Genomic DNA, 10,816 nt, shown 5'->3' on the forward strand with positions numbered 1-10,816 from the left:
AGGAGAGAGGCTCATAATGTGTTAAAGAGGGCAGTGGAAAAGCCCATGCCAGTGGGTGACCAATACATGGTGTCTTAGCTCCAGCAGTGAACATGTCAGCTGCCCTGACCAAGATGGAAAACAAAGGGGGAATCCCAGGAAGCCCCCCTTGCTTGGGTAAGATTTGTCATGTATCACAGCAAAGGAATTAAATGCTTTACTCAGCCCCTGGAGGCCTATAGTGGGGAAGACCTGTCAATGTGCAATCAGGGAAGCATAGATCTCAGAACTGGGGGGAGTAGGGGGGAACCCCAACGGCTGGTCTAGTTCAGCCCGTCTCGTCATCAGGCAGATAAAGTATTTATCACAATTTACAGAAGAGGATACACAGAGGTTGGAAAGGGTGGATTAGAACCAGAACCCTGGTTTCCTGACTCTAAAATTTTATCTTTTAGGGTAAAAAAAACGGTTAATTTCACAGAAAGAAAAAATCAGTTGCCTCTGAATTCTTGATCTCTCCCAAAATGTTGGAATTCTGGAAGTAAATATCAATTATTCGACCATTTTAAATTTAAAATAAAGTTCATTGTAAACATTTGAAATGCATTTTTAGTAAGAGCACAAGCCTGAACTCTAATCTAACTTTCAGTTTTGCTGAATGAAGGCAATAGAGGGGATCCTCTCAGCTCCCCTCATTCCTTCTCCTCCCTGTTTCCCCCATTCTGTTCCCTGTATCTTACATAAATTGCCAGAAGAATTTCTAGCTTGCATCCCTGCCAGAAGAGCTATAGCTGTAGGTGAATTTATCATCAAAATCTGGCAAAGAAGTGGGGGAGAAAAAAATCAAAAGACTTTGCCCGGTGCAGTTGGCCGCTAATTAAACACTGGTGTTAATTACAAGAGGGTAACTGGATTCTCACTCCTGTTTGTTCTAGGGCTTTGGGTGAGCTTCAGTTTGCCCAGAATGTTTAGATTCTCACAGAAAATGAAGTCATCCAGAAAAGAAATGAAAGGTGGTGATACGTATATCTATCTATAGGACTATTTTTAAATAAAAGGGAGTTTTGTGTGGGAGAGTTAGTTCAAAGTAGGCTTTGATTATCTAAAGAGAGAGCCAGACTTAAGTGGGGGGGTCATGCAATCTAAATGTAAAGGTGGAATTTTTTTTTTCAAATTTAATCCATGATGAAAAGATCACTTTTTATTCTTCGTGCTCTACTTCTCCCTCTCTCTTAATTAACATTGAAATGTAAAAGTTTAAGCAGCATTTCCCATAGTCACTTCCTGGGCAACATTCCATGGGGAACAGGCAAAAGTTGGATGTCACCGGACACCCTTACAAAGTAATGCAGCCCAGCCTGCGAATGAGACTATCCCTTTTTTTAAATTTTTTTAGCAGCCATGAATCTCTGGCAAGTACTATTTGATACTGATACTGTTTATCCCCACCTGCATTTACTACCCTGATGGAGTAAAGTTAGCAAATGCTATTTTCTCCAGGCAGAAGTCAAAGCTCTCCCCTACACTCTTTCCCTTCCAGATCTTCTTAACCTGGGGAGCCATGAACTTGTGTGTGTTTTTATTATAAAAAATAAAATATTTTAATAACTGCATTTTGGTATTATTGGTTTCCTTTGGCATCCTATGTATTTTTTCTTATTCATTTAAAGGCATTGTTCTAAGAAAGTACACAGGCTTCTAGAGGCTGCAAAAGGGGTCTGTCCATAAAAAAAAGAATCCCTGCCTTAGGACAGTCCTCCTTGCACACTTCAAATGACCAAATGGCTTAAGGAAGGCAGAAAGGCCTGGAGAAGGAGACAGAACAAATGTTTCAATCCCAAACCATCCTCTTATGAAGAGAACCTTTGTTTCACAAGTTAAGGCAGAGACTTAAAGAGTTCCGGATAGATGAGTCTTTTCACATTCTGGCTTGTGAATCCAGAGCCATAGTCCTCCTAAGGCAACCTTCTCTAGAGAAAGCAGATTCACATTTCATTTTTCTGTGGGGGGAAAAAAAAACAGTTAGACTCAGTGTCTGAGAGTAAAGCAGGACAGCCAAGAAATTAAATTGGTTCATCCCCTGCAAGGGAGGGGGCAGGAGTTGGAGAGGGGTGACAGGACAACCCTTCTATTCACCAGGTATGTTTGGGCTGAGGCTTGTACAGAATGTTTACTGTAGGCCGCTGGCTTTCCTTTTCAGAAGAACGTTGCTGTTATTGTCAAGAATTGTCCTATTGGCTCTTAACTAGGCTGGAGGATTCTGTTTGATCAGTAAAAGCAGTTACTACTCAGAAAAAGAAAAGTGGATCTGGTGGTTATTTAAGTGAGCAATTCTCTGATTCCAAAGAAGTGACTATTCCGTTCTACCGTCAGAAGGGCAGTTTGCTAAGAATTGTTTATGAATAGATCTAGACAATGGGTTTGCTCTCCAAGGCATTCAGTGGTCCAAGTCAATAGCATTTGCTGTTACACTGGGGAAAGGGGGAGGGGAAAAACATCCAGAGATCATAGTATTCCTGAAAACCAATGTTAGTATTTGATTCCATGTGTCGGGCTGAAAGAGTTTAACCAGCAACTGTCTGGCTTCCCTTTTTAAACATGGCTGGTCTTTTCAAAAGGCCAAAAGAGAGCGTTTTAATTTCCACTGTGGCTGATTCTCAACTATTTCTCTGGCTCTAGAGAGGTTTTTACCTGTCACCCTTAATGAAGGAAAAAAAGTTGACAAGGGGAGGGGGGGTGGTCAGCTAGGTGGTGCAGTGGATAGAGCACCGGCCCTGGAGTCAATTGGATCTGAGTTTAAATCCGACCTCAGACACTTAACACTTACTAGCCATGTGACCTTGGGCAAGTCACTTAATCCCAACTGCAAAAAAAGCAAAACAAAAAAAAGTTGACAGGGAGACCAAATGTGTCAAAAAGGAGATCAAAGGAAAATTGTGGGAAAGGGAAGAGGAGATGGGAGAGCCTGCCCCTGATCCTTAGTCAGCACCCCTTTCGAAGATCCCATTCTTTATGCCTCTATGAACCCAGCTATATAAGCACCCTGTTCCACTAATACCTACTGAGAAATTGTCAAGTCCCACAGGACTAGGAATATTCTATTTCCAGGCCTTAGGAACAATTGACCAGTCAAGTTGGTTTTCTTAGGAATATGAACATACTCTATCTTTATCATGATGGAGTCAGGAAGACTCATCTTCCTGAGTTTAAGTCTAGCCTCAGACGCTACTCATGTGACCCTGGGCAAATCACTTAATCCTGCTTGCCTCAGTTTCCTCATCTGTAAAATGAGCTGGAGAGGGAAATGGCAAACCACTCCAGCATCTTTGCCAAGAAAACCCCAAATGGGACCGTGCAAGAGTCAGAAAGGACTGAACAACAACAATGGCAAGATTATACTATGATCAAGTTAATGATTTTATCTCATGTGAGTGACCCATGATGGAACTGTGGTTATGGGGGCAGAGGGAGTCTGGAGTGCTAGACTTAGAGTTAGGAAGATAGAAGTTCAAATATGGGCTCAGAAGCCTGTGTGATCCTAGGCAAGCCACTTTACTTCCCTTAGCCTTATCTATAAAAAGGAGAATGGTAGTAATACCACCTTCTTCGAAAGGTTATTATGAGGACCAAATGAGATAACATATAAATGCTTTGCAAACTTTAAGGCACACAATAAGTACAAGGTATCGTTATTATTTTATTAATATTCCTCATTCTTAACTTGAAAAATAAAAGATTTGGAACAATCTAGATTGCTTTCTTTCAAGAAAGGGGGTCCTTACAGCCAGATAGCCCCCTCCTTTCCTGTCCCCATGGAAAAAAGGGCCTCAGAGCAATATTTGAATCCATGTGACATAACCTTTTTTTGTTCCCATGGAGAACTCTCTAAATCCATAGTTAAGAGGAGGGAGGCTGGGAGAGAAGGCCAAAATCCACGAAGTGCTTTGGAGATGATGGGAAGAGACTAGGGCTTTGATTATTCTAGCACAGACATTCTAAAGCTCTTTTCACATCACGGACCCCTATTTCTAAGAATAATGTTTTTAAATGCATAAAGTAAAATACATAAGATTATAAAGGAAACAATTCTATTGCTAAAAAAACAACAAATTCATAGACCCCATGTTAAAAACACTACTCAGTGTAAGGAAATATAAAGTCACTTTCTTAGCTCACTATTTTAGTGAAGGGTGATAGAGAGGTCAAGACTACAACTTTAAAATCAAAGGGGAAAACCCTATTCTATGGTGGCAAGTGAATTGCTAATCCTAATCCTTCTACAAGTCTGTTCTGTTGGTCTCCAGACAGAAAAATTGGGAGCCAAGATGGCAGAGTAGAAACAGAAAAACTGAAGAGGTGTGGTTGAGTTGGGAGCAGATGCACTCTGACTACTGGGGAAAATGAGGCAAAGCCAGAGTGCTCCTAATAGGGAGTGAGTAGAATAATTCTCATTCATTATGGTAACCCGCTTCCCCAGCCCTGGAGGTCATCAGGTTTGGATGTCAATACATTGGTATGTGCCCATTTTTCTCATTGACTCATGATGGAATATGAGCTCCTATAAGGCATGGGTTGCTTTGTTTTTTTCTTGGTATATATACAAGGGCCTTGCACAGTGACTGACACATAATATGTTTACCACAGAGTGCCCTCATCAAACTGGCTTCCATCAGCCTGTTTACTACAACAATTCAATTAAGCTACAGGAGGTTTTCTTCCATTCCAGATTTGGGGTGGGAGGTGGGAGGGACTTACTGAGCTTGGATCCAGCTTAAAAAGTCTGTGGATCCAAATCTGGCTCTGTGTAATGTCACTGAATCACAGAACAAAGTATAGGGAAGAGAATAAGGTGTAAGAAGCCTGGAAAGATAGGAAGGGATCAAATTATGAAGGATTTGAAAACTCAAACAGAAGATTTTATATTTGCTCCCAGAGGCAACAAGGAACCACTGGAGTTTCTTAAATAGAGGGGCGATATGGTTAGACTAGTGTTTTAGGAAGATCAATTTTACAGCTGGATGGAGGATGGGTGAAAGTGGGAAGAGACTGAGTAGGGAGGCCAGCAGACTCTTATAATAGTCCAAATTTGAGGTGATGATGGCCTACCCCAGGTCATAGTGTCAGAGGAGAGGAGACATATACCAGAGATGTCGCAATTGTAGAAATATCAGGAATAGACAATTGATTGGATATAGGGAGTAAAAGAGAATGAGGAATTAAGTATAACATCTAGTTTAGCAAGTCTGAGTGACTGAGAAGATGATGGTAGCCTCAGCAGTGATAGGGAAATTGAGAAGAGGGGAGGGTTTGGGGGGAAAATAATGAGTTCAGTTTTGGATATGTCGATATTTAAAGATGTCTACGGATTATTCAGTTTGAGATTTCCATTTGGCAGTTGGAAATGTAAGACTGAAGTTAAAGAGAGAGTTTAGAGCTAGACAAATAAATCTAAATGTTTATAGAGATGTATCCATAGGAGCAAAGGCTATCACCAACTGAAATGATATAGAGGGATAAGAGGGTCCAGAATAAAACTTTGAGGGAACCTCATGACTATTGAGTATGGCATGGATGAAGATCCATCAAAGGAGAAAGAGAAAGAACAGTCAGAAAGGTAGGAGGAGAATCAGGATAGAGTGGCGTCCTAACAGCCTAGAGAGAAGGGAGTATCAGGGAGAAGAGAATAATCAACAGTGTCAGACTTCTTAGAGGTCAAGAAAGATGAGGACTGAGAAAAGGCCATTAGATTTGGCAATCAGGGATCATTAATAACTTTAGAAAGAGCAATTTCACTTGAATGATGGGGTTGAAAGACAGACAACAAAGAGTTTAGAAGAGAGGGAGAAGAAGAGTGGAAGGCACAGCCTTCTAGAGTAGTTTAGCTACCAAAAGGAGAAAGGATGTAGGAAATAAGCTAGTGGGATTGTCAGATCAAGTAAAGGTTTTTTAAGGATGAAGTAGTCATGGGCCACCAGTTGGGAGAAGAGAGTGGACCAGTCAACTAATCAAATAGATAATAGAGATGGTTGCTCATGAATTGCTCTCAGAATTCCTCCAAATAAATGGTTTTCTGGGTTGATTGGAACCCCTTATTCATCTAAGGGCCCTCTGGGAAGATTCAACCTCATTCATACCCTAGCATAAACTACTCTAACCACTGAATCTCCCCAAATCAAGAAAATCCTGAGAATGAAGATCTGGCAGAAGGGAAGAAAAATTCTGAAGGGGATTAGGATTAAGTAGAGTAGGAACAGTCAGAGAATATGGGGCCCATGAGAGGTGGAAAAACTAAGGACTTTGAAATTTTGTTGTGTGCCGTAGTCAAAATATCAGGATTAGTTCAGGGAATAGAAGGAAAAGAAAAAATGAGCAGAAAGAAAAAGGAGGAAGAAATCTATCTTTATGCACTACATACTAACTCCTCTTTCCTTTCTCCCCCCTTTTTTGAAATCTGCTTTATTAGTCTGATATAGTAGGATTTCAAGGACTTTTCCCTATTCCCAGGACCCTTAGAATAGAACCTCTGAGAATGCCAAGGGTTTATTAAAATCTCCATTGTGGGAATGGGTTGACAAGGGCAAAAGGTCTTCCCTTAAATTTCAGTATTCATTCTTTTCCTTTCAGTGTGAGAAACTTGAGGGAACACATGAGGAAAATAGGGTTTGTGGCCCCTAGATTCTAAAACACTAGGTTGTAGGTAGCCCCTGCTGGAGAAGTGGGGAGACCAATTCCTACCCTGCACCCCATCTCTATCTCCTGGAGTCTTCAGAGGGATTTTCTATTCTTTCTACTTTCTCCAATTCTGTAATAAAATCTGAGAGCTTAGTGGATGATAACTCTTGTGAGAAGCAGCATGCATAGTGGTTAGGGAACTGGACCTCCGATCAAGAATACCTAGGTTTGAATCCCACCTCAGATACTTACTAGTCCTTACTAGCTGAGCACATTGCATACATTTTCTGTACCTCAGTTTCCTCATCTATAAAATCATAGGGTTAAATTTGATAGTCTCTAAGGCCCCTTCCAGCTTGAAATCTGTGATCTAGTCCAACCTTTTCATCTTAACAGAAGAGGAAACAGTACCAGCTGACCCCCAAAATGCCAGGTTTGGTAATGTGATACTAATTACAGTAATTTTTCCAAACGACTTCCCATTTATATCTAATGACCATGAAGAATAATAATGATTATACCTTCCAGGTTAACTGTTATAAGTTTTATTTGATTACAACACTAAACTGTTCATTTATTTTGCTCAACATTGCTAGTTTATTATTCACAAAATCTACCAACAACAATTTAGAAAAATTATAGACAGAACCTTGGCCGGTTATGTTATTGTTCTCAACAAAGTAGAGTAAGATATGTTGGAAACTAAAAGTTTTTATTTAAATTTTATTTAAATTCTCTGATTCTAGTCCAGGCTGAGACTGTTTGGTAAGAATAAAACACTAGACATTTAACAAATCAGAGGTATTATCACACACCCTGCAAACTGGAAAAGATGACAAAAGATGGGAAGTCAGTGTTGGAAGGGTTATGAGAAAATTAGCACTCTAGTACTTCGTTGGTGGATCTGCGAATCAGTGCAACTATTTTGGAAAGCAATTTGGAATAATGCACATAAAGTAATTTAAAACATCCCTACCTTTTGACCCAGGGAATCCAGTACTAGGCGTCTACCCCCAAGTAGGTCATTGATAAAAAGAAAATTTCCATATATACCAAAATGTGTAAAGCCGCAGTTTTTGTGACATCTAAGAATTGGAAACAAATAGATGCCCATTGATTTTGTTGTTCTTCAGTCGTTTTCAGTTGTGGCCAACTCTTCATGACCCCATTTGTGGTTTTCTTAGCAAAAATACTGTAATGGTTTGCCATTTCTCTCTCCAGCTCATTTCATAGATGAGGAAACTAAGGTAAACAAGGTTAATTGACTTGCCATGGGTCACACAGCTGGTAAATGTCTGAGGCCAGATTTGAACTCAGGTTTTCCTGACTACAAGTCCAGTGGTCTATACATTGTGCCAGGTAGTTACCCATTGATCAGAGAATGGCTAAATAAATTGTGGTATATAAACATTGCGGAATATTACTATATTGTAAAAATGATGAATATAATAAATACAGACAACCATAAAAAGAACTAAAGGAAGAGTCAAGCAAGTTGAACCAAGAAAATATAATATATACAATGACTACAATAATGTGAGGAAAAACGACCCTAAAAAAATCAAAAGCAAAGATTGCAAGTTCACAAAGAACAAGCACAGATACACACTACCCCACCCCTTTGCAGAAGGGGGAGGTCCACAAAAGTTATACACTCACTTCTCACATTTTTAGGCTTTGGCAGTGTATTGATTAGTTTTGCTGATTTTTTCCTATTCTTTTTGTGTCTTAAAATATTATTTGCTATATGACATGGGAAAGAGGGTAATATATGGGGAAATACTGATGATGTAAAAAACAAAAGGGGCAGCTGGGTGGTGCCATAGAGCATAGAGCACTGGGTCTGAAGTCAGGAAGACTCATCCTCCTGAGTTCAAATCCAACCTCCGACACTGACTAGCTTTGTGACCCTGGGCAAGTCACTTAACCTTGTCTGTCTCCATTTCCTCATCTGTAAAATGAGCTGGAGAAGGGAATGGCAAACCACTCTAGTAACTCTACCAAGAAAACTCTAAATGGGGTCACAGAGAGCCAGACATGACTGAAAAACTAGACAAACAACATAACATCCAAAAGACACCAATACAGATTTATCTTTAAAAATTAAAGTTAAAATTTAAAAAAAAACCACTGGGAATTGACTCTACATACCTATACCCTTTGATATTTTGGATCTAAGGAAGAAATCTAATTGAAAGCCCAAATATCTCTAATACTACAGCTTTCTATTCTATCCCATAGTAATTCAACAATTATTTCTTTCTTTTTTTTTTTGTCTTTTTGGAGGGCAATTTGGGGTTAAGTAACTTGCCCAAGGTTAAATGGCTAGTATTTTTTTTGTATGTGGGTTTTAAGTGTCTCAGGCTGGAACCGAACTCGGGTCCTCCCGACTCTAGGGCCAGTGCTTTACTCACTGAGTCACCTAGCCGCCCACAACAATTATTTCTTAATCACCTACTGTGTGTGTAGGGTAATGTCCTAGGCCCTGGGGATAGGATACCAAGAGAAAAACACCCAACAACCTGTATCCTCTAGGAGACAATATTCTACTAATAATTAAATTAATACTTTTGAGAAAGAAATTCTATTAGATAGATCTGGGAATATGGTTTATCTAATACAATATAAATGTAGTTTTTTTACTTGTTGAGGCAGTGCGAATGGAATGTTGAACATGAAATCAGGAAGACTTAACTTGAATCCTGCCATAGATACTTCCTAGCTATGAGACCCTGGACAAGTCATTTCACTTCTCTGAAACTCAAACTTCTCACATTTAAAATAAAGATAATAGTGATATCCATCACAAGGTTGTTGTATGAATCAAGATAACACAAGTCAAATACTTTGCAGTTGCTATATAGATGGCAGTTATTATTTTCCATTCTGTTTTTTCCCCCTTAATTCTGAAGTTTTATCAAATGCTGTATAAATTCCTAAGGGAGAGTAAAATGAATTCCATAAAACCCTGTACAAGGAAGGTTATTTGCATATATGCAAAGATGGATGATTGTTTAGAACCAACTAAATGGACCAGTGTCTTTAGGAAGAAAGCTGTTAAGTCATGAATCCCGCTTTCAGTGAAACTGGATTAGTGTTTCACCTTTTCTTATATTCCTAACAGAGAGCTATTCAGAAGAGGGGGAAAGAAGGAGAGGGGAGAAGGAAGATCTGGCCATTTGAAGACAGGTGTGGGGCAAAGTTGGCACGCCACTAGACCACAAGTACAGAGACCTGTGTTCTAGCCCCAGCTCTATTATTAACCTGACTTGTGATCATAGGGAAGTCATTTAAGATTTCCTTTCCATCTATCTCATCCTCTCCAGGGAAATGTGAATAATGGCAGGATCCCAGGGAGGGTTAGTGAGATAGGGAGGTATGAGGCACTTTGAGTGGCCCAGGAAAATGGTCCTGACATTAAACTCAAGGAATTATTAGGCATTAATCTGAGTCTGGTCAGTCCATGGTCATAAATTCTCATCCTTATCTGTTCTGACCAAATTAGAATTTCTCAATAAGGTCAGACTTCTCTCTAAGGATCTCCCTGTGGCTGGCAATTGGGGACTCTAGCAAGTAAAAATTATTTCACCTATCCTTTAGCAATGTAAACAGATCATTTGGCTGTATTGACTGAGGACCCCCAGCCCAGCATTTGCAGTTATCCCCAGATCTCTTCTTCTTACGTACATATTGAAATAATAATCATCTGGGAATTCTCCCTTCACTGTGTGTGTTAACTTCAATGTGAATTATTCAAATATATCAACAGGAGAGTCAATCTCAATTTATGCTCAGTGGTTATGACTTTTTGTTACCACTTAGGAATGATCACATACTCCACACACCCCCACCCCCGACTTTATTCCTATTTCTCTGGACAGTTTTAAAATAATTTTTAATAGGCAAAGAAATGAGGATTAATTGAATTTATTTCATCTTGGATACTGTTTTGATTATAGGAATTTACACAAAAGGCTATAAGAGTAAACCTTTTTTACAACATTAGTGTTTGCCACCTCCAGAATTCACAATGCCTTTCTAAAAAAACTTATTTATGCCTTTTGTTTTTACATAGGGCACCATTTTTATGTGTTTTATGCTTTTGTTTAACTATATTGTTGTTCAGTCATTTTTTAGTTATACCCTACACTTTAAGATTCCATTT

This window comes from Petaurus breviceps, unplaced genomic scaffold (genome assembly GCF_028583685.1).
Source record: "Petaurus breviceps papuanus isolate PSGF00001 unplaced genomic scaffold, PetGlider_PUasm1.0 90769, whole genome shotgun sequence".
NCBI classification, from domain to species: domain Eukaryota; kingdom Metazoa; phylum Chordata; class Mammalia; order Diprotodontia; family Petauridae; genus Petaurus; species Petaurus breviceps.